The following is a 24,514-nucleotide window of genomic DNA, read 5'->3' on the forward strand; positions in this document are numbered from 1 at the left end:
CAGTAAAATAGATAATCATTTTTGAAATCCTGGAAAAATGTGGACTTTTCGGAAATTAATATTAAAATTGAAAAACTGGTAATTAGTAAAAAAATTACCTTAAAAAACTCAAACCAATTGAGCCATAAACCGTGCAGTCAGAGGTTTCTAAATTTTAAACTAGAAAGACAATTTTTTATAAAAACGGTATAACAACGGTCCAAATTGGTAACACAATTTAGTAAAATAATGATGGCGAATTAATTTCTAAAAATCATAAATATAGGATGGTAAATTCCATATATCTAGAAAACCTAGTAATTACGATTTCCTGCAAACCTAGCATTTGCAATTATATCTACGATTATGATGTTTTATTCATACTAACTGAGAAGTTAAGGACCATCACTCGCCAGTAATAGAAAAATATAAATTAGATAAATTAGTATATAACGATTCGAATTTTTAGTATGTTATAGGTAACGAAACATATCCCTATACATTATAAATGTGAAAGTAATGATGTTTGTTTGTTACGATTTCACACAAAAACTACCGAATGGCTTTGAGTGAAACTGTACAATAATATAGCTCATACATCAGGATAACACATGAGCTATAATTTATAGAAATATATATTTTTTTTTTTATTTTAAAAATTAATCTGACATTTTACTGCTTCATAAATAGAAATATATATATTTTTTTTTATTTTAAAAATTAATCTGACATTTTACTGCTTCATAAATTAAATATATTTGTAAAAACTTAAAATAGTAAACGTACAACCATACATGGCCATCTTTTCTGATATACTCAATGAATTATGGCTATTTTACACTTAAAAAAATTGAAAATTATGCATTTATTTTAGCTGTGTAAAACAATCACTTCGAGTGTTATAGAAGCGGTGATTTTTACTTTTAAGCCCAGTGAAGCGGGCCGATATCAAGCTAGTAATTATATAATACAAAAACTTCTCTATCTCAATTATTCTCTTATTTGATCGGTAAGGTACCCAAATTTTTGTTTTATATAATAATATGTTTCGTTAACTATAACATATTCAAAATTCGGATCATTATTAATTTTCTTCTATTACTGGCGAGTGATGGTCCATAATGGTGAAGATCATTCGTATCGCATTCATATTAAAAGTATGTTATTATCTTTAGTATTATTGCAAGATGAACTACATACATAGCCTGAAACAAACATCACTGTCTAGGTAAATTCCAATTTTTAACGAGATATAATCCCTGTTAGTATCCGGATCTGACATTCGTATTTTTTAAGTAAACTCATACGTTGCAGTTTATGCAATTTCAACAAACAACCATCTTATAACCTGTTTGTATGCAAACAGTTTTCTTTAGTTGTACATATAAATATACGTATACAAAGTGAGCCATTTTAATAGATGCATCCGAAAATCATCAAAAATAAAATACACTCGTTCGGGCAAAAAATTGTTCAATTTGATAGGGAGCATTTTATTCAGACCTTGAATTTGATCTGTCATCATGGGCAATTAAAAGAAGTAAACAAAAGTTTATAAACGATAAGATATATATTCTTTGATATGGCGCGTAAAAAATCCATGAATCGTAAATTTCTGACGCGTGGTAAATAAGCTATTGAATCAATGTAGAGCGTTTTCTCTCATAAGACATATATATGGAAGAGCAGCGATTTTCGAATTTGAGGAAAAGGAAATGGAAAAAAGGAAATGTGGACCGCACAAATATTACATAATGCTAGTAGCCATATCATCCCTTTATCTCTTGACTAATATCAACCAAAGTATGTTACCTTTTTCCGGGCATTTGAGAGGAGGGAGAGAGGAGAAATGTCTGCCAGCAGTATGTAATGTTTGTGCGATTATTAGGGAGCTTATTTAGTACCTAAGGGGCAGAACTTTTCTTAACTTTTCTCAATTTTATTCCCCCCCCCCCCCTCGATCTCGAAAATGAACGCCCTGCTTAATATATGTCCAATGAGAGAAAATGCTCTACATCGACTCAGGAGGTTATTTAACAGAAAATTAGATTTCATGGATTTTTTACGTACCACATCCTAGAATAACTAAAAGAGTACTAAGACACAATCGGAGAAAAATACCACCTTAAAAATCAGCGATAATCCAATTTAACAGAAAAAACTACCCTAATAAAATACTTTACAAATTGAAACTTACATTGACTTTGAGGTCAATTTAATTGGATCATAACTGAATTTTCAGGTCGCATTTCCATCTTTCTAACTTAAAGTAATATTCTATCTTTTGTTGCTTATAAAATCGAATTACTTATTCATGGAGCTTCAAGACCTAGGTCGAATTCAAGCTCTGAATAAGAAGTTTTTCATCAAAACAACGAACAAGGTTTTTGGAAGTTTTAGTTTTGAAAAATTTTGCATGTGTCGATTATAAAATGACTCATCGCGTACATTGATATATGCACATGTTATACTTCTTGATATTTAAACTACATAACTTTTTGCTTTTTTATGTGCTCTTCTTGAGAGTGATATGATGGTGTAAAATGCAAAAGGTATACAGTGGAAGAGTCAGTTAACATTCAAAACTAACAAGAATCTGCAACATTGAAGAATATATAAGGTAAAGATACAGGCATACTAAAAAGTTGGTAACATTGGAAAATTTTAGATGTTTTATAATCTATAATATACAATAATTCGGTGAAGGTAAGATATGCTTTATTCGACCAGAACTATTACAAGCTCGAAAATTGGTAATGGTTTGTTACGAAATTAAAAGTACATACACTTGCAAAGTGGATGATTTCGCATTTTTTTAATATAGTAATATCTCAGCTTGTTAGTAGGGCAGCCTGAACCTGAAAAGTGAGTTAAGAATTTAATCTGGTCGCCATGCACATCAACTTCTTCAAACAACATTTATAGTCAGCTCTGATATTCTCAAAATTGTTTGCTTTGAAAATTAACGATTTTTTTGTTTAGTTATTTATATTAATGATGTAAAGGCTAAGCAAAGGTAAAAAATGGAGCTAAGATTTTAACATATTTTAGAGCAAGGCAGACTATTAAACATAAAAAGGTCCGAGAATTTCATTTTACAAAGGCAGAATTTGATTTTACATCAAATTTCCGGGCCTTTCACGAATCGTTTCAAATTTTTGTTAAATCACTAACTTTTATGTGATTTCTCCTGTCCATGCGATATCTTCCATATTTCTTTATCAAATTCCACGATTTACCATTCATTTTCAATAATATTAACATTTGTTTTTGTTTGGCATTGCTGTCGATTTCAGAAAGGAAATTTTGAATCATTTTATTTCAAAATAAACGTAAAAAAATCATCGAAATTGACTAGATATGCTTTTTGGAGGAATTCTAACATAACAATTGATGCATTTAGATTAGATTCTTAGCGTATTTTTCGAGCTTTAAGCTTGTCTATAAAACACATTTAATCTACCAAACAACCCAAATTTTAATAAGTTTGTATCATAATTTCTGCATTCTTGGTTCGCTTTTAATGCAAAACTTTTTTTTTCTTTTTCATAATCAAAATATTGTCAATAAATCAAAGGTAATATATCTGCCTTTGTTGCTACGCGGGTTGTTCTTGTTAAAGAAATAAGCATGAATTTATCTAATTCATTTCCCAAAGATTATGTTTATAAAAAGGATTGACACTCATTCACGAACTTTTCACCAAATCTGGCACATTTAGTCGCGAGTGGCTACTGGATAAAAAAGATGTCTGAAAAAAGTATCCAAGTGAGACATAACCATGTACTTCGAAAGTTAAGTATGTTTTTGTGTAAGACGGTAAATAGTCTGAGTATAATGATGATGGATAATATTGAGATTGTTTTAAACTGATGTAACATTCTATAAGCAACCATTCAACATCCATATTCCATTCACATTACCTATATCCATAGATATTATTATAGAAGTAAATTCATATGATATTATGTACTCCAATGACTGACTATATATATTTATCAATTTTCATATTGCTACCAAATTACGAAATCAAACAATTTTGATGAATTATGGGCATAGGATGACGGTAAAATTTAATGTTAAGAAGGTTAGCTTGTAGAACTTTACAAAGGATCCAAAGTCTTTGGGATCGCTACCTCTAATTTTATGGAGGTTTTGCACAAGGAGTGTATGGAAATTAGAAAACGTAGTATTTTCACTTTTATTATATCGAAATCGATGAAAACTTTTGAACATGGTATGGCGTTTTCGGTATATTTTTCTTGTAGAGGGACCATTTAAAAAAAATTGTATCGAAAATCTAAAAAACGTTTTTTGTGTTACTTAAGGTATTAAATTAACTAAACAAACGTCAAATATCCCTCCGATCCGATGTTGCATAGTACAAGAGGTTTTGCTGCTTTGAAGTATAATACGAAAATTTTTTAATCTGCTATATTTCAACTTTGACCTTCAGCTTAGACCAAAATGCTAAGTTTTTTATGCTTTTTTTTTTTAATCGATAATGTGTTTATTATTGAAAACCTTAACCTCCATTTTTGTTCCAAAGTTCTTCATTTTATGTTATTTGCATTAATTTATTACAACTTCAACTGTTGTCTGTTACTCTATTTAAACTAATAATGTTCAATTTGTACCAACATTAATTTATTTCATGTTCAATGTACTACAATTTAGGGGTTTCATTAAAAACTTTTTGAGTCCATCCACTGTTCCTTTTTGGATTCTGGAGGCATATCTTAGAAAATGATCACCATATTTTTTTAACAGGAGCTTAAGAACTTGCTCATAGTAATAGTTAAATAAGAGACAAGTCAAACAAGAGATCAGTTTCACAATTCTTAGAGGTATGAAATCTTGCCCACTTTCCTATAATTCCTCCAATAGTTTTGATTCAGTTTGAACAAGTTAAATAAGAATTTCTTTTTTGTTTTAACTAATCTCGCCAAGACACAAGGATGATTAACGGATTTCACCACCATCATAACATTTACCATATTATATACTAGTGACCGGACGAAAGGCGAATTATATTTCATTAAGTCACAGAAAAAGAAACCATATGGTTAAAAATATAAAGTTTAAATCAAATGTTTAATTTATGGATACTAGCCGTTACGCACCCTCTCTTTACATTTGTCTTTCCCTTTGTTCACCATTTCAAGAATTTTTGTATTTTTATAAGCGAAATAATTTTTAAAATTGGTTTAGTATTTGATTCAAAAATGACATGCATTGCAAAAAAATTAGAATGGAAAAATTGTTGTTAATCGTAATAATTGTTGTTACTATCTATGGAAGGATAATACTTTTTGGTTTGTTATTTGAATTTGTAATTTGGATAGAAAATATTTGAATTATTTAAATAATCATTTTTTATCCAAATATAAGAAAATAAAAAAATATATATTTTTAGTTTTTGTCAAAAACATTCACATCGTTTCATGTTAAAAAATGTGTAAATGCGAATATTCGTCACATCACTATTATATACAAGTTGTATAAGTATGAAGTCATCTCCATAAAGCACTTTAACTTAATGGATCTTCTATTTACAATACATAATGTACATGTATACATAATAACAACGTTTTTGGTTTATTAATAGGTATATATAAATATTAGATGGTTTGATAGGCATATGTAATTATTAAAGAAATGTTTAGAGCATCCTCTATTCCTCTATTATACGCCATTAATAGATGTGGATAATGTATGGATGTTCATTTTAGTTTAAAATGATTAAGTGTGGTGTATGTGTTCCGGAGTTTAAGATTATTATTAAGAATTATTTATACTTATATTAAAATGAAACTTATAAAGCGTTAAGTAAGGCTCTCAAATCGTTCATAATTCTATGATATCGTATAACGTAAGTTTCGAAAACTGAATAATAAAACTTCAGTACATTTCTTGAATTCAGCCAATTTTAAGTATATTGGGAGCCTGAGTAGTATTTTAAAACAATAATATTGTTAGAAAAATCATTGCAGATAAAGCCATTTAATTTTTCGTTCCTAGCAGATGCATGATTTCCTTAACTTTCCCTCGTTTTTTCAATGGATGTTGCCTCTGGTCAAATCACGATTTTAATTAATCCATATTATTGACTGGCGTGAGGTTAAAAGCGTCCATAAATTAAGTAAATAATATTGCTTTTGTAATATTAATGGAGTGAAGAAAGTTTAACAAAAAGACACTGACAAAGAATTCTAAACAATATGGCGACCCTTTAACAGGTCGAATTACGACATTATTGAAAAGGGAATTCCGTAATTATTGAAGTATTAAAAGAATATGTTACAGGCATTATTTTAATTGCTATCGACTAATTTTTTCGTTAATATTATCTGACATTGATGAAAATCAGCATATCATACTTTTCTGACTGTTGCAAATAACCGCCATACCACCGCAATAAGTCGCATTTGCGGCAATATTAGTAAGTTATAAATAAAATTACGCATAAGGCATATTATTTAAGCATATAGCACATTATTAAGCTTCGGCAATCGGTGCTGTAACAATCCTTTTCATTTCCATAGCCTATTAACGATTAAACATCATCTTTAAAACTTTTAGTAACTTTTTCTAAACAGTCAGTAAAATCCAACACAGGAGACGAATCAAAATATAAAAATACAACACAAAATTTTCATTGGAAATATAATAAAAATGTCAAATATCGTAAAATCGTAAATGAATACACAAAAATAATGAAAACAAATTTAATTTCGGAGAAAGATCTTAAAGCATAAAATTAAGATTTAAAAACATTACGGTACAATTTTGAAAAGATGGTATCTCTATCGTACCTTTTTACTATAAATCTTCTAAGAATCTTTTGTTAGCCATGTTTTGAATAGGTACATACCTATATATTTTAAAAGCAATATAATATAACGAAGAGGATAAGAAAATTGAAATTTACAGGTGGCAAATATTACATTCATGTGTAAAATGGCAATATACACGACCCGCATTGTAGGTTTTCTTAAAATTTATTTCATTCAGCTTAACTGTAGTAGATAGATTACAATAGTGTGTTTATAGTCTACAGTACAGAGGGGGGTATGATTTCGTGACTAATACACTCACGAAACTTCGTGAGTGGCTTCATTTCAGGGTAACCAATAACATGTTTATTCACGAAAACTTTGGAAATTGGGGGCGTTAGCAGAATTAAACATATAGCCGTTAAACTTACATGTTTAAGTCGTAGGTCTGAGAAAACGGCTCATGAAATATGTAGGCCAGTATGTACATTTATTTTATTTATGAATATAATAAGAGAGAATAATAGTGGCCTAAAAAAATATTGGGCCTTTTGGTGTGGTCTCCACCCCTAACATGTCGAAAAAACGGGGGTATGAAAATTTATAAATAATCGGCTAATTTTTAAAGAATTGTTTAATAAATATAAGTAAATTTAAATGTACATACATATATATTAGCCTACATATTTCATGAGCCGTTTTCTCAGACCTACGCCTTAAACATGTCAGTTTAACGACTATATGTTTTATTATGCTAACGCCCCAATTTCTAAAGTTTTCGTAAATAAAAATGTTATTGGTTACACTGAAATGAAGCCACTCACGAACTTTTGTGAGTGAGTTAGTCACGAAGTCATATCCCCTCTGTACTGTAGACTATTAGCAATTGTATTTGATCACAATTTTTGAGATTAATTTGGTCAACAAATTCATTAAAATAATTGATTCTTCATTGAGTCCGACTCATGTATGCGACCATAAGTTTAATTTGATTTTCAATTATTAAATAAATGTTTTTATATAAATAAAATAATTTTATTTATTCAATCGTAAATATAAATAAAATTTTGTTGTTCGTAGAATTGATTTCTATTCTTAAAAACGGTAATACAAGATTTTAATAAAGTATCTTAAAAAAAAAAATGTCAACAAGTTTCAGAAACGAAAAACATTATTTAAGGCATTATTTTGGTCTAGAAATTTGAAGAAATTTAATTTTTATGTGCATATTTTTAAATGCTAGACCCTGTAAAATAATAATAATTTTATTTTGGAAAATGCCTACAAATACGGCTTCTAGAGTAGAATACCCCCTTAAAAGTGAACCGAAAAAGAAGCTGGTTTGGATGTTCCATAAAATTGAATGTAAAAAAATACCACGGATAATTTCTTCACCAACGGATAATGTGCATTCGAAAACACTTTTACGTTTATACGGAGATTTAGACATGTTTCGAAACAGGAAAATAATTTTTGTAAAATCTAATTAGTTTTAGAAAAGTGTAGTTACTTTCTTTTATGGAGATTAACCATAAATTAAAAAATTCTCTTTTTACATTGAAAACTTTAATGAAAACATTTATTTCCATACAAGACTAGATAGTGTGAGCTCAATTTCCACCGAATTTATTTAATTTTAAGAGTTCACTTTTCAGTAGCTTTAAAAGTTGATCTCTAGGTCAGTACTTATACAACACCTTTCGCTCTACAGTACGAAACTTTTTTTCTAAGTATTTCAGTATTTTCGATTTTGGCTGTTTTTTCGTAACTCTTCTAACCCAATATAATTTTCTAATGTATATCAATCAGTTACTTAAATCACTGTACAATTAACATCATAACAAATTAATATAATAATTAGTTCGACAAAACATGTCAATTTAATTCTTCGAATAAATAAGGAAATGAAAGAAATCGTTACCGAAGTTATAACGTAATTGAAAAGTACAGATAAAATTCTTTAAAAATTAGCATAAATCATCAACACGCATACGTATTACGTACATACAAAGTATTTACCTATATACATAATTCAAATTGATATAAATAAAGACACTTATTAATGAACCCACACATTCACGTTTCGAGGTAGAAACTTTTTAGAATTTATTATCATCTATTATCTTTCATACATTTGATACGGAGAAAACATTGAGTTGATTATAAAATTTTCTAATAATAATTTTATCACATATTTTATTATATTACGTTTATTACGTATAGTACAAACTACAGAATGTTCTAATTATGTGTCCTTATTCATGTGCTATGAGATGAATATTTTCCGGGATATTCCAAGAATAGGCTTTTGTCATAAATTTGAAAAATCTATAAATATATAGGAGACTTTCTATAGATATAGATAGATAGATAGATAGTCACTCATCACGATATCTCTGGAACTATAAGACCTAGAGACTTGAAATTTGGGAGGAATATTCCTTTTGCCAAGTAGAGGTCAGCTAAGAACGGATTTTACGAAATTCCACCCACAAGGGGGGTTGCGGGGGTGTTCATGAATAAAAAATTCATATTTTTCAATTATGGCTTTTAATAGTTCAAAACTTGGTCAGAATGTTTTAAATTACATTTAGAAATTTTTTTAACCTTCGGAGGGTAGAAAGGTGTAGCGAGAAAGTGGGAAGGAAATATCGAATATTTACAAATATACCTAAGTGGGGTATCAAATAAAAGAGCATGACGTGTACATTACAAAACTGTTATCCAACGCAAGGAAATGTGGAGGGAGGGGTGCAAGTGGGGATGTTGCCCAGCAAAGCGGGCGGGTAACAGCTAGTTGGTTTATATGTTACATTAATATCTGATTTACACAAAAAAGTAGGCAAAAAAAAAACAACATTTGCATCATGTCTTTTGCATTCCAATTCAAATTTACTTCGAAAACATTGTAGAATGTCATGAATCACTTGCCAAATCATTTTTGTGTATGAAAGTTTTAACCAGCTGAAAGTAAACAATCATTCTATGATGAAAATAAAAATGAAAATGGAAATAAATAAAATAACCCACTTCCTTCTTTTAAAATGAAAACAGCATTAATAGCGTTTCACATGGCGTGACGTTTGGCATCACGTGACTGAATGCTTAATTTTCATGAATTTACTTTCTAGAAATAATAATAATAATCTTTACTTTTTACAAAAAATAATTTTATGTTTTGTTTATTTTATTTTTTGGGTCAAAATTGGCCTATAAACTACTTTCATCAAAATACAGAGCGAATTTTATTTTCGTTTTTCTCCAAAATCCCTAAAGTTTGTGATTTCGTAACCAATAAAACTACAAGGTATGATCGAAAAATAAAAGGTTTGGATCAGGCTTGTCCCTATATTGCCGAATCTAAGATTAAATGGCATTGTCTTAACTCTTCCTTGAACATTTTTGATAGTTACTAATTTTTTATTTCATCACAAAGGTGGACAATCCGTTTTCAATGATATAAAAGCCATAAATTTAGTTTTTTGTTTTTTTTTGAATAAATTATCCATTTTTTTTTTGTAAGATTACGGCAAACAAATTTTAAAACACCTAATCTATTAAGATATTACTATTTATAATTGTATTTTTCATCCTGTTACATAGCCAATTATAATGAAACATTCTGTATATATGGAATAAAGTGAAATTATATAATTAATAAAATATAACTTGTTGTACACAAAACATATTTTATTTAATTATATGTATATCACAACATACAACGTGCAATGTATAATAATATAAAGTTTTATATTAATAAAATTAGTTACATAACTAAATTGGTTAAAATGCTAAAATTATAAATGCTTTGTATATGTAAACGTATTTATATATGTGTATATGTATGTGTGTAAAGCCAAGGTGTGAGGCTTTAATTTGGTTCATTGTACGTTCATTGTAGGTATATATGGATAATGATGGTGCGAGAGTACTTTAATTTATTTACTTAAACATATTAAAATAAATGCGTATTATTATTATTACAATAAATATCATATAAACAAATTTTATGAATAGAATGAATTAAAAAATATTAAATAAAAACTAAACTAAATTACAATTACAAACACTTCTACATTTTTCTGAAAACCAGGATCTTTGGAACGATCAATCTATAATAAATATCAAAAGATCGATGAATACTGTACTGGAAGGCTACAAACGAAAACTTCATGAAACTGATTTAATTTCAATGAATTCATCCAATTACAGCAGCATGTATCGACATTTATTCAACTGCAATACACACTCGTTGCTTGAGTTTCGTTGCCCCATCGTCAAGCTCAGAACAATTTGCCAAATTAGGACTGCGAGCCGGTTTCGTTTCCGTTTGCTTGTAAATGGTCTCAAATACGAACTGAACAGTGATCAAAATTGCCCAATTTGTAATCTACAAGAGCCGGATGACTTAAACCACTTCTTTGTTCGTTGTCCTTTATATACAAGTTATAGATTACATAATATTTGGACAAATACCTAAGTGAAATTTCCAATATTAATGATCTGTATCACCTGTTTAATATTGAGTGTGTTGAAAAAATTAATTACATTTTTAGATTTACAGTGTCGGCTTTTCGGTTCCGTGCATTTGTACTGGACGAGTAATTAAACTTTAAGTAGTATTAGCAAAACGAGAACCAGTTTTGTTTTGTGTCTAGTATTATTATTTTATTTTATTTTTTTTGATTTTGATACATGTTAAAAGGCATTAATATTTTGTTAATTGCAAACTGAACTCTATTTGTTACAATCGCTGTAAGATTATAAACAAATATATTTTTATTATTATTAAAAAAAAAAAATAAAAAATAAAAACTAAATGTAAATTTGTAGTTACTGGTCCTGGTGACTGGTGTAAAATTTGCAAGAGGCTGCGTTAAACTTTTGATAACATGAACAAAAGTCAAAGATATTTGCCATATTATCCGCCACTTTGATTTAAAAATTCGATCTAATCAGCGACAAAGCCGGTTGATTATCTTGACATGGTTGTATCACGAAACATAGGTAGATACGTATCGAATGTACCAAATTTCGTTACTATCTTTAAGTGGAAGCAAGATATACGCCCCAAAGTTTTCCAAAATTCATTCATAAATCAAAAAATTTTTGAAGCAAGTGGACGAAATTTGTTGAAAAGTGTCAAATAGATTTACACATCGAAATAGTCTCTCCGAAATTATTTCAATTTGAAAATTTTTTATTTCTCTCTGGATTGGGGTTATGATGATTTTACCTCTCGGGCTACATATGGATTTGGAATATTTTCTGTTGTACCTAAGCCTTTTTACACGTGATAAAATTTATGTGTTTTTTTTTATGGAAGCACAAAACAGTTATTTTTTATCAATTCACAAAACAAACATCGTTTTTTCAACTCAACGCTCCATGTAATCATTAGATTTCGAAAACAGGAAAAAAGTCATCAAAATTCTAGATAAGTTTCCATCATCAACAGGTATGAAGTCAAATTAAGATTTGATCATTCATGATTAAGACATTATTTTGTTGTCAATTTAATAATAAGAAAATGAATTTTCTCTTGATTGGAAGACTGTAATTACACTTTGGATTTCTGCAAAACGAAAAATAATTTAACAAGATTTGGGAAATTTTAATACCAAGGAAGTATTAATAAAAAAATTAACAAATTTTATTAAAACTATGTTTTGAAGACAGAAATCCAATAAGTAAACAATAACCTTTATGTACAATTTTACATACTAGTTCCGCAAAATTTCTTCGACTTTTGAAATTTATTGGGCAAGCACCTAGCGCCTGATTTCGAATGGATCTACAAATTGAAAGTATCACCAACTTATTAATGCAAATTTTCACGATAATAATTTGCATTGATTTTATTTGATTAATATTACATTAGTATGAAATGTATTTAGTTATAAGCTAATTTTTATTTCATTCCAGAGATGGAATTCCAATCTATAATAAGTTGCTTCCTTATTTAATTCTATAAACAGCATCGATACAAAATCGAATGATTTCGATTCAAAAATGAAGTGATTTTCATTTAAATTACAAAATATACCTATTTGAGACAAAACAAATAAATCATAAAATATTTTTGCATAATTAACAATTATAATTAATGTTCAAATATAGTAGATACGTTAAACTAAAGTAAATATATTAACTAAAGGATACATATATTATTCATTGAGATAAAGTATATTTATATAACAGTTATTAATATTTTCATAGAGTACGTACCTACAATATATGAGAATTTGTTAAATTGTTATTTAATCACATGTTATGAGATTTTTATTGGATATTAATTTGATAGCCTGCTGTTTCCAGCCGACGCGATAACTTCCTTATTCCAATATCAAATTCCATGATAAACTCCTCATTTTCAAGATTATCGTGCTTTCTACTGAGGCAAAATAGAAATTCTTACAAGTAAAATTTACAAAATTTAAAATACCCCCGACAAATGCGATTTATTTTTTGTAAACCGATTTTTGGAAACTTAGCTATAAAAAGTTCTCAATCAAGTCAGTTCGACCGTTTAAGGGCTACGATGTAACTGAGACGATGTCACCTTAACGCACAGATAAATACTTTAAACTTATAACACTCCTGCTTTAATCAATATCAAAGTAATGGTTAAGGACAGATGTGATGACAAGGATACTTAGAGAGCTATCATTTTTTGGCCCAAATTTTCGGGAATATTTTAATTGAAATTGAAATATTTGAGTTGATTAATTATTTTTTTGAAATACCCAATTAGTTTACCATTTCACTTTTCGAAATGAATTGAGCAATGTTTATTTGACCATTCATTTCCATAGTAATTATTTATATGTTAAAATTATATGTCATGCCTTTTCCAAACTGAATCGATTTTGAAGATCATCGCCAATTTTTTACTTTTTTGGGTACAAAACTCTAAGTTCTCACATGAAACATAGCTAAGAAAACTCTCCGTTAAATTACCTCTCAAAAAAAAAAAAATAATAATAATAATAAAAATGACGAAAACGATGCCACAGACAGACAAACACGCAGACACACACACATAGCGGTCAAACTTATAGCACCTCTTTTTTAGTTCGGGGGCTAAAAATCTCCTGCTTAAAATAAACTAACTAGTTCATTATGTTATTTGTACATAAAATATGTAATAAAATGAATAACCACGGCTACCGCATTGCGCACGAATCTAGATTTAAATGTATGATTAAACAAAACTTGCTAGAATTGCCACCCCACATTGCTGCAAGGCCATGCTGTTGCTTGGAAACTACTGAAGTAAATATTTCATGAGTCGACAATCTCGATATTGATGTCAAACAATCCGTAGGGTGGGTCTGGACCACACGAATAGCTTAACACAGGTTAATAAAGAGTTAAAAGAAAACAATAAAAAAACTCAACCAGCTTGAAACGAAACGACTGAATATAAGGAAATTCTTTTAGGATCATATTGCCGTTAATTCGCATCGATCGACAGCTCAACGACACACAAAATTCGAGTTCGAAAATCTGACCCATAACAATAATTGCCTATATTGGGAAGTTAAAAAGTAAAGTAAGTATTTGACTGATTAAAAATTAAAGTACAGGTAGTAAATATTTTCTTGAACTAAAAAGACTTTTCTTCCCATCTTGTTAAAAATATTTTCTTGAAACTAAGTAGTACTACTTTCTCATTCCTGAGAATGAAGAAGTTGCTTACAGAGCACATGGCGCTCTTTGTGTATCTTTGTTTTACAGAGTGTGCCACAGGGCTTACATTTAAGTGCTTTTAACCTCTACTTAAAGAATGTTAGACCATATAACATTCAATTATTTTCTCACAATCATTTTATTATGTATTGTAATGATGATTATAAAAAGTTTTCTAATGTTAGTTAGTTACTGTTTAAATTGAAGTAATATTTGGTTAACCGTAGGAATTATATACAGATATCTACACACACACACACACATATATATATATATATATATAGGGTGTAATACGGGAAACCTCTTTAAAATATGTTTTTGTCCTAAATTTGAAAAATTGGTTTATACGTTACATTAGTATCTGATTTACACCAAAAAAGTATTATCTCTATATATTATAAATGCGAAAGTAAGGATGCTCGTTTATTTGTTTGTTTGTTACGCTTTCACGCTAAAACTAGCGAATGGTTTTTACTGTACAGCAATATAGCTCATACTTCAAAATAACACATTTACTATCATCAGACATAGTCACTATAATCACTATTTTAAACCATAAATTAAAGTATTCTGTAAAAATTTAAAATATTAAATGTCAAACCATTCATGGCCAACTTTTCTGATATACTCAATGAATCATGACTATTTTACATTTGACAAAATTGAAAACTGTGCACATCAAGAGAGATGGAGGCTATAAAACGATGTTTTTTACTTTTAAGCCCAGTGAAACATGCGGGTATCAGGCTAGTTTTAAAAGAAAAAATAATAATGAAAAAAATAAAACAGGTAAAAATAAAAAAAACTACTGCTTTTGACTAGCAGATTTTGCAAGAAGTTTTTCATTATACCCTGAAATATTTTCAGAAATGGGTTGGCTCTGCTGTGGCTGAAGAGGGTACCAAAATTTTAACAATTCCTAACATGAATTTAATTCAAGAGCCTATTAAAACTTGCGAGAAAACATGATACATGAATGTTAAAAAAAAGAAAGGTGATATGGGAAGTTTACAGCCCTCAATAAAACTTTGTTGACATAAGCACAGCGGACATACAAATCGTTGAACCTCTCATTCAATTTTATGGGCTGTGCGCAAAACCTATAACAAACCGCAAACAACAAAAAATTTCGACACCAAAAAAAGAGTAGCGGCCTGGAAAGTTAACACAAACAAAAGCAACTTTCTTGACATATATTATATGCCATATCTATCAGACATGTCTACAATTTTGTGTAAATATGAATAAACAGTGTCTGTGATTAAAAAACATAGGCCATGTATGCCTATAAATAAATTTTTTGTTTCTTTTTAAGTCCTCCATCCATTTTGAAATGGTTTCCCACATATAAGTAAACAGCCTGTATCATATAAAACAAATAAACCAAACATTGTATGAGTTTAGTACCAGAATTCTTTACATTATCTCTGTCCTAATTCACGGATATGTATAGTAATAATTCTTCTATACATATATACGGATTTTAAATATAATTCTTATACACGTATTACAACAAAATGATATTTACAATACACATGTTCAAACATTTATAATTTGTTCTATTCCATTTGTTCTAATATTCAATAAATTAATTGTGTGGTTCCACGATTAAATATCGCACAGCAATATATTTCGCGACAAAAAAGCTAGTTATAAATCTTCAGAAACAATAAGTCTCAGCCCTTTGCTTGTTTATCATTATTATCAGTTATAAAAATAAATTTCCGGGTATTAATATGTTTTAGTAACCTAGCTCAATTTTAAATTATCTTCTAAGTCGATTGCAGAAATTGATGGGAGATATCATATTCTGACCACTGATTAGACCTAGTTTTTCTTACATTATATTTTATTACCATAGAGATAATATGTATTTGTTATAAACAAAATCATCGATTTGTTTGGTCTAGATTCTCAGCCCGCAAATAAATCAAAAATCTTCTTTTATACATATAGATCTTTTATACAAATGGACTAAAATGTTTATATAAAACTTTCATGATTTAGTTACCTTTATTATGAACGCTGTTTCTCTTTATTGGATGATAAATATATTTTAAAGATTGATTGAAACTATCTTTTAATGATAGTTATCTTTCCATTGCAACAGCAAAAAGTGATTTTTATCTCTTGGTAGGATATGTTCTTATCTTGATGATAACTGAGATAAAAGGAATTATAGCCACAAAAATCAAGAGGCATTTATTTTTTGTACAATCTAGTGGCAATGTTGTTAATTTTTTCAAATAAAAGGGGTAATGAACTGCTCATTATTTAAGAAATGGAATAACGTACACCATAGACTTATACAGCTGCCTTCTAAATATAAAACCGTTGAAAATATAACTTTCTATTTAAAATTAGATATATGGAATCATCATCATTACCTTTGCGTCAGTATTTTCTTCTGTTCTATATGTTAACTTTCAAGAAAGTTAACGGATTTTCTACCCGAAAAAATAATGATTAAAAACTTTGAATTATTTACACTAGCTTCTAAACGTGTAATAAACGTATAATTTGAATTTCGAATAAATGGTCTGAGGTTTTTCTTTGGTACAAAATTCGTATTCGTAGAAAACAAAACCATATTTTCTCTTTAAATTGTGTATAACAGTAAGAGATACAAAAGAAATTATGCAACTAGAATTGAATACACGATCGGCTTCTTATTCATCGGTTATTGGAAAAAAATCAAAGATTGATGATCGAAGATGAAAATCAGTTTTATGAGAATTGATCTCAATATTTATTCCCCAAGCAACGTTTAGAAAATAAAACAATAAAAGATAAACTTATATGACTGCAATTATATACTAACACTCAAAACCGGTTGTAATGTCATTGGTTATAATGACGAACCGATTATAACGACGACATGGCAAGGTCCTGCACGAATCCCTATATAAACTACTTATATGTGTGTATCGGCTTTAACAACATCGAATATTGACAATAACAATCAATATGCATATCAGAATTAATCTTATTATTTATTTTGAGTTTTTTTAACTTTATTTTAGACATTATTAACTCATTATTCGGTTAAAGCGATCTGTTTTCATTGGAATTAGTCAGTCAACAAATGGACATTGTCACAAGCATATTGCTTGACTAACGGTTATAGCAATCGTAATTGATATGCGGCTATCAATTCGACTTTTTTTATTTTTTTTTATGTGTGTAACCTCAGAACTTTAGACTGGGTGAACCGATTTTGATGATTCGTTATCTATATGAAAGCTGGTGCTTCCCGTGTGGCCCGCTTTCACTTTGTTCCAATTCTGACAACGACATCCATGAGAAAACCATTAAAGTCTTAAATTTGCATTCAGTATGCACAACAAGAGGACGAATAACTCAATATCACACCAACCGATTTCGATTATTCTTTTTTTAGCGACAAATTAGCTAGTGTACTTCAGATTCACTAAAATCCCAACAACAACAAAAAAACTTTTAACAAAAAAAAGCGACTTCAAAGGAAAAAGTTTTCCTAAACAAATTAATATGCACTAAAAAGTAAAAAAATAACTATAATATAATGTGGTTAAAATTATTGTTATTTTTGAAGTCGATTTCAGCCAAGCTAACGTAACAAACTGTTCTGTCAGAGTTGTATCCTTGGCTGACATCGACTCCAAAATTAACAATAATTTTAACTACATTATATTATCGTTATGATAATATATCTTCAATTTATTGATCTGACTTCTAAAAGTCATATCCCCTACGACTTTTATATGTGTATTCATTTCATTTAGAACTTTTGTTTTCCTTTCCGTCGTATACATGTAGTTAAAAGTATATTTATTCACATCACGTATCAACAATTTTAATGTTATCGTTTGTGAGCAAAACGAAAATCTCAAAAGCGAAATGTTGAAACGCATTCTGAAAACTAAAATTAAATTAACCTTTATCATATTCAAATGAATCGCCCACTGACTGCATGCATATCTACTGCTTGTCTGTCAGCCAGTCAAGTATGAGGAAAGTAATGATGGGTGAATATAATTTAGATAATTTTTTTTGAACAAATTTTGTTTTATGTCTCTGATCAGTTTTATACATAAGTAAATTTTATTGATTTAGTTGGTATGTTAATTTTTAGCATATTTCTATTTTTGAATTTATTAAACAAATTTATTATGAAAATTACTTATTATCACGAACTTATTATATTTCAAAAAAATGAATATAGTACAGTGGTTTTGATAAGCAATAAATTTTTGGGCGTAAATTATTTTATAAACATTATTTTTGCATGATGAATATGAAAATTTTTTTGTTATTAATTTTAATTCCAAAAAACAAAATATTAAAATAAATCAGCGATGTTAAAAATTTTGGGAAGGTGTTAAAAATGATCTGAAAATTGGTGTAATTACTTACAAATTACTGTGTTATTTGAATTTAAAATCGAACACCTGAATAACAAGATTTTTCAGGCCGTTCTCCCATTTTTTATGTTTTATTTATTTATGAAACACACAATTTTCATAATAAACAAGACAAATAAATTTAAGCTTACTGAATAAATTTAGACTTAAATGGTATAAAAATGTATTTAGCACATTCAAAGTCCAACCATTAATAGTTTTTCAGATAAATATGGTTGGTTGTTAAACGAGAGTCTTGAATGAACTTCCCAAAGCTAAAAAATTGATAGTCAGTCATGGGTAGGTATTACCGACAGAAGTGAAAACTTAAAACTTTGTAATGAATAATTTAAATATAGGAGAAAAGTTTTGTCCACAATATGAGAGTGATGGTTAATATTAATTGTAATTAATAATCACGAGAAACATAGTTAAGAACACTCTCGGTCAAATTACATTTCAACCAAAAAAAAAACTGCATTCATATCAGTTTACGTTAATCAAACTTATAACATCCCTCTTTTTTTGCCGGTAGTTGAACTGATTTTGATAAAAAAATTGTCTTAGAACCCTCGCAAGAAAAACCTGATTTCAAATTAAAAAGAAAAAACAAATCTATTCACGACCGCTTAAGTGTTACGATGCCACAGGCAGGCACACACACACTCATAGACGTCAAACCCAAAACACCACTCTTTCTGGGTCGAAATAAGTAACCAATTAGTTTAACTCTGTAATTAATTAATAAAACATTGGTGGCCATACAGGTTTAAAATTTAGAGGAAATAAAAATTATCTGGTTGTATAACATAATTTTAAGTAGAAAGCTGAATTTTTCTTTTTTTTACCAACATTACTATTCCTAAACTAAAGGCAATGCTGAAATTCTGAAGTCTACACGTTTAAATCATTAGAAAACACTTTCTTTGCTATCGCCATTATGTAAATTTGAAGACTCACATTATTGTTATTACTTTTATTTATAATTTAACTGTTTTGAACGTTTTAATAAATACTTAATATAAAAATTTGTTATCATAAAACGTTTGGATAATAATAGTTGCACAAAAATATGTACAAAAAAAAGCGGTTTGCAAACATTAGGTATTGTATTAAAATCCAATTATCAGATAATTCAATACTAGTAAAAAGAAAATCTCTCTTTATATATAATATGAAAAGAAGCAAAAAATTATTATATACCATTATTATGCAAATTGAGAATTCATCCGCATTTTTAAAACACTATAGATTTACATATTATATAACACTATACAGTATAGGAGAGAGTGGGGTAATCATACATTCTAGATTTGTACGAACACCATAGTACCTATTTAGCGAATAATCTAGGCCAATGTTTAATTATTTTAGTGGAAGGTTGCAACTTTCATCTTAAATTCATTTTCAATTAGTCGTTTTTTGAATAGCTTCGCCTAGTTTTATAGAATTTCCCTAGATTTTAAATTGTGTATCTTCCTGTATCGTGATTATTTGGCATTAGTCAGAATTACATCGGTAAAACAGCATCTTCCCTAAAGAAACTTGACCTCAAAAATAAAGATCAGATATTAACATAAATCATAAGCTAAGTGTTTATTTAGTACTTTCTTTCTTAGGGACAATTTTCTTATGTTTTCACCTTTAAAACCAATTATTTTCTTTTTCAATCCCGGAATCGGCGCTATCTTTCATTCTTCGAAATCACAACGGCATAACTGTACATACCTACATTAAAGAAAATTTTCCTCAACAATAAAGTGAAGGTATAGATAATCTTTCCCATACGAACTAGAGTTAAAACTACGTGTCTTTTTTTCAGTTTCATTATTTTGGGGCAAGTTCTTTTTGTAAAAAAAATTTTCCTTTTCTCCTCTACTCATTTCATTACAGCGAAAATTTTTATACAAAAAAAAATCATCAAGAAAAGTCGTATATTGTTTTGGGGTGTATAATAATAGTAACCGTATATACTACACACGCCATTTATAAATGAAAATACTTCTTATCGTTATTAACTCGTGAAAAATTCATTTTCACAGTACGAAAAAATTACTTGAATAAGAACATGTTCTAATCTAAGTTTGTGAGTCTTAAAAGTATTATAATTTAATTAAACTTTAAACAGTTAATTAGTATCAATTTATTCTCGCATTATATTTGAGTTAATATATTGAGAAAAATGTCTGAAATATTTCTGTAAAACTTTGGTTATATTTCTTTCTTGCAGAAACATTTTCGAAGAAAAGTTATATTTCAAACGTATGAAATCATGATATTTCAAATACATTCCTGTCATATAAATGTCAATATCTTCAATGATATAACAACGTTTAAGCGAGCTGGAGGATCGTTTGCAAATCATAAGCTGTAAAATATCTACTTTTCGAACCAAGGAAGGTTATTTCACATTTTTTGGGCCATTAAAAGTTAAACGCGCCTGATTCTTTCGTAAAATTTATCGTTTTCGAGATGTTGTTGTCAGTTAATGTTTGGAAAACATCCAAAAAGGTCGTTTTCAAAGCTGAAAAATGATGCGAAAAATTAATCTTTTGAGCTTACCACAATCGTAAAATAATCTTTCAAATATAAATAAGATTCTGAAGAAGAATTACAGATAACGTCAATATATAGCCTCAATTTTAATTCTTGCAGCATGAGGCGAAAGGATCACCTTGACAAAAGCTGGCTACACGGATTTCCTCGTTGTTGAATTCAAGCATTCAACCTAGCTACAGTCCTCATATTTGGCAATTGAAACTCTTTCCATTGCCTGCTCAAATGACCAACGTTTAGGTAAATCGCAGGCTTACCAACGTATACAAAACCCTAAAATAAAGACACCAAAAGTATATTTAGATATTTTTTTTAAACAAAAAAGTGATTAAAATAAAATTGAATATTGTTCTAGTTGTTAAAAAGCGTTCTTAAATAAAATATAAAAAATTCAATGTACGAAGAAAATTTTATTTTCATTAAAAAACAATTATTATAAATAACTGGAAAACAAGGAGACTTGTTAATTAATTGTATATAATTTCTGTACACAAATATTGACAGAAACTGTTGCTATTTTATAAGTAAATATTCTTAAGACAAAGCCAAAGAGTAACAACAAGATATCTTTACCTATTCTTGAACTAAGTACTTATAATATAAATAGTTCTAGTTTTCTATTATGGTAAAATATAAACAATAAATGGAAACTAGTTGATAAAGTAACAATGATACAAATAAACAGTTTTTACCTTCTTGCTACGAAAATAAATCAATTCCACCGATTTAGAAGAAAATAATATTTTCCACTTTTCCAAAATGTAGAATGATAATCTTGTTTTTGATTAAAAAAATTCATTGGCGTTTATTTAGAAATATTTTTGAGACGTTCAACTTCGGGAGATTGGAAGAATATAAAATAATACACCGTCAAAAAACAAAATTTACCACAGTATATTTGGTAAATAGTCAGTTTTATATTATACACAATGCCAAAGAAAATCGATATTATATGTTGATCGTTAAAACGTATGGCCAGTTATTTTATTATCGACAGAGATACAAGATTATCAAATTTTAAGACACTGATGCAGCAAACCGTCTTGTTGCATTGTAAAAAATTGGTTCGAGGATCAAACATAGTGTTTTGCTTATAAAATTTTTGTACCTAATATTTCCATTGTACCTGAAAAACCTCATGCGTCTTCAAAATTGAATAACTTTTAGGTCAGTTTAATCTATATGTGTTGCTGCTATTCAAAACATGTAATGCCCTACGCACACGGTTGGAAATTTTGGTACCCAACTTGTGTGCAGTTACTGATTAATCAATCAAAATGAAATAAATAAAATTTATAAAAAAAAAATTGAGTCTGGTGCGACCCTCGAGGTCCACACGAAAAACTTCCCAGTATAATAAAAAGGTCTTGTTAACATTTATAGATCATGTTTCGAACATGTTTTGCAGCTTATGCGGGAACGATCTTTATCTCCATAGATAAATTATGAGTTTCATCCACTTTTCAGATTCTGTTTATCAAGTTTTTTCCAGCTTTTTTATTTCCATAAAAAAACGGCTCAACCAATTCGATCATTTAATTTCGTTCATTTTTAAGTTTGAAAAGTGGCAAACAGCAAGGTTTAACATGAGACTAAATGAAATAATACCGATATTAATACTAGAAGCTTTTACCAGTTAATAATAATTATTTGGTCTTTTAACAGATTTCAAAAAAACTTACAATTTTCTATTTTTTAAAAATTTTTTAAAATCTATTTTTCTATGTGTATTTAATATCTACTTATATTTAACAGTTATATTTCGCTAACTGTTGAATAAGTAACGGCATTAGATATCAAACAGAGCAAATTTAAGATAAAACTGTATGTAGTTGTATCATAATAAAATATAAATAATATTTATTCAGTAAATAAGTAGTTAAAGATACTGACTTGTATTGTATATATCTTTTGTGATGATAATGAGATGGTAACGGTAAGGTATACTACATATATAGTAATAAGTTGCATGTACCTCCTTTATTTGATATAACTATATTCTTTGATAAATATATTTACAAACAAATGGTATGTATGTCTTCTTATTATAGTAAGTAGTAAGGTTTTAAAGTAATTACAATAGGTAACTATAGTAATATGTATAATAGTAAATAGATATGTTCATTTTATTGTAAATTAAATATATCTATATATAAATAAAATAATAAGACTTTATAATATAACTAGCGGACCCGACAAACGTTGTCCTGTGGAAAGTCCAATTCATTATTACCTATACAATGTTCAGACTGCCCGCTAAACCCACCCCGCTTAACGAAAATTTCACACCTATCTATTGCAGAGGCAACGGTCTGACCTTTGAACTTCGACCTGACTGGAGCCTTTGGAAGTGAAGTGACGCCACGTTCGAATTTAGCTCTAATAAATACATATTCATGATACCTAAATAACAGTAAATAATACCTCAATACTATTAAAAATCATAATACATAATAAGTGGTAATAATTATGAAATATATTATTTATATGCGCTCCCACCATTTAAAGAAATTTAACTTATTTGGTGCGGAACCCTCAAAAAAAGTTGTAGTGGACGGTCCATCCGTCCATATCGGTCCATCCGTTTAGAAGGAGTACAGTGACTAGCATCTACATGCAAGAAATATGTGTAAGAGATATGCTACTAAGATATAAATACATATTTTTATTAAGTAATATCGACTAAGATCAAAATGAAACGAAATTTCAATGATTTCTTCTTTCGAAACGCCAGTTTAAGAGATAATAATAAATTTGAAGTTTAAACTGGACCTTGAGTGCTAGGAATTTCTGGAACTGTAAGATTTTTATGGTTTTCGACAGTTTTTCTATTGCATATATCTTTAAATATCTATATGCCAAAGGAAATTACTTTATATTTTAGGTTCAAGAGATGAAACTTGGTATCTATATGTGCTGAATAGATCTTCTTTCATGTATATCAATTTTCTAAATATATTTGGTGAACGGCCCCCTCGATTTCAGAAACCGTATCAATATGACGGCGTTAAAAACAAAAATATTGAACTTTTATTTAAATTATTTTAGGAATATAATTTCGCGAGTATAACAATATGTACATTTTTGTATTGTGCTAATTAAGGCCTTTCTTTTGATACTCAACACGGT

General features: G+C 28.6%; 1 protein-coding gene across 1 annotated transcript in view; it reads left to right on the forward strand.

Annotated features, from left to right (window-relative positions):
* Positions 1–24,514, forward strand: part of LOC123296118 (J domain-containing protein DDB_G0295729-like) — a 195,630-nt gene that overhangs the window by 139,073 nt on the left and 32,043 nt on the right. The window lies entirely within an intron of this gene.

Source organism: Chrysoperla carnea, chromosome 3 (assembly GCF_905475395.1).
Source record: "Chrysoperla carnea chromosome 3, inChrCarn1.1, whole genome shotgun sequence".
In the NCBI taxonomy this organism is placed as follows: domain Eukaryota; kingdom Metazoa; phylum Arthropoda; class Insecta; order Neuroptera; family Chrysopidae; genus Chrysoperla; species Chrysoperla carnea.